Below are 2,159 nucleotides of genomic sequence, written 5' to 3' on the forward strand. Positions count from 1 at the left end.
AGTGAGAAACATGCACTAGTGACTCCTTTTATATTCTTTCCTTGAATCCTCCCTCAAGGAGGTGACATTTCTCAGTTCCATCAACTGTTGGCCTGAAGGGATATTAGCAATTTGGGAGAACTGTGACTGTACTCACAGAAACCCACATACCAAAACATTTTAAAATGGTAAAAGTTGAATGGATTTAAAAATAATATGTAACATGTACAATACATATTGAGAAATATATATACAGGTGTACCTTTCCAAACTATGTCCAATTAATTCAATATGCTACAGGTGGACTTCAATCCAGTGTTCAAAAGTGCTAGACACATCTCAATAATTAAAGAAAACAGGATACACCTGACCACAATTTGGAGTGCCACAGCAAAGAGTCGGAATACCTATGAATATGAGAGTTTCATGAGACTGTTATGTTCAAGAACATTATCATGTGCAGGCAGGAGCTGGATTACATTACAGAACACACAGACAGTAGGCTAGCAGCCAGTCTCACTGGGCAAGCATTCAATTTGTGTAAATGTGTTGGATACAGTAAAGTGAGGGTGGCCAAAAAGAGACCAGCTAGGTCAGTGTACATAAACAGAACACGTGTAGCTAAATCATGACTATGTTAGTTTATTAGGCTAGTCATAAACACCATGTCAAATATCAGAATGGAGAAAAAATGTGATCTAAGTGACTTTGTTTATTATTTCATTATTTTTGGTGCCAGACAAAGCGGTTTCAGTATCTCAGAAACTGCTGGCCTTTTCATGCACAACAGTTTCCACAGTTTGCAGAGAATGGCACGAAAAATAAAAAAACATACAGTGAGCTGCAGTTCTGCAGGCATTGGCGCATTGTTAATGAGAGACCTTAGAGGAGAATGGCCAGACACTGGTCAAGGCTGGCAGGGAGGTGACAGTAATGCATTACAACAGTGGTATACAGAAAAGCATCTCTGAACACACAATGCATCAAACCTCTAAGTGGATAAGCTACAGCAGCAGAAGACCAGTGGATTCATGTTGTTTCAACTGAATATGAGGTTTTTGATGCTATAAGTTACCAGAAAACACATGGTAGTTTCAGAGCCATGTTTGAGAACCAGACATCTAACTAATTAGTAGTGGTTTTGTAATGTTTCTGTACTTGTTCTGTTTGTTTTCATGTTTATTCTTGTTTATTATTCATTTCTCATAGTACCTGGTTTATGTTTTCCCATTACAGTTCTCATTGTCCTCCCCTGTTATGTCTACGTCTGAATGTTTATCATTCTAGCCACTCCCCTGTCTGCGTGCCCCACTATTCGGGTGGTTACGGTAGTTTTCAGGGTTCAACATTTTTTCTAAACTCTCGATTCTTACTTCCTGCTTTTTCTTGATAGTTAAATGTTGTAAAGCACGATTCTTACTAACTACTACTAATCTAGGTTTTGTACAGTACTAATCCGATTAATACACTTACTGTCTGTCTAACTAACAAACAATCACTTTTATTGGGTAGTTTAGAAATATTCACGAAACTAATTCACTAACGCTATCTCTTAGTATTTCTGCACTGTTCTATAACTCCGCCTCCCTATGCTATCCCTGATTACTCGTTTAGTTTCAGCGAAGTGTTCGCACCTGTCTCTAACTATCACTACGTCTTCTAACTATGCAAATGTCTACTCCCTAATCCGGAGCCGTATGTATTACATGTTTGTTTCGTGCATCCAGTCCGCGTTTTCGTCTCCCTCCCGTTATTATGTTATTACCCTATTGTGTTTCCCCACCTGTTGTCCATTTGTTTAGCCCACCTTTTTCTCTGCCCCGCCTAGATTGTTACCTTCCCTCTTGTATTTAAACCTCAGTCTCAGTATGCTTCGTTGTCAGAACGTTGAGCTTGATAAGTGCTGATTGTTTGTAAGCCTTGTTATAGAGATTCTTGAAAGACACCCCTTTGCCTTGACTTCAACTTTGCTTTTGCCCTACTGTACCTTCGCCCTGTGATTTTCTGGATTTTGACCTCTCGCTTGTTTTTTTCGACTATTCTTTTGCTTTTCGTTTTTGGCTGTGTTTTGGATCTCTTGGCTTGTGACTTCTGGACATTAAAACGACTCTTTTGGATTATCCTGTGGTCTGCGTCTGGGTTCTCTGGACCGTACATAACAGGTTTAAAAAAAAAACTAA

Source organism: Conger conger, chromosome 4 (assembly GCF_963514075.1).
Source record: "Conger conger chromosome 4, fConCon1.1, whole genome shotgun sequence".
NCBI lineage: Eukaryota > Metazoa > Chordata > Actinopteri > Anguilliformes > Congridae > Conger > Conger conger.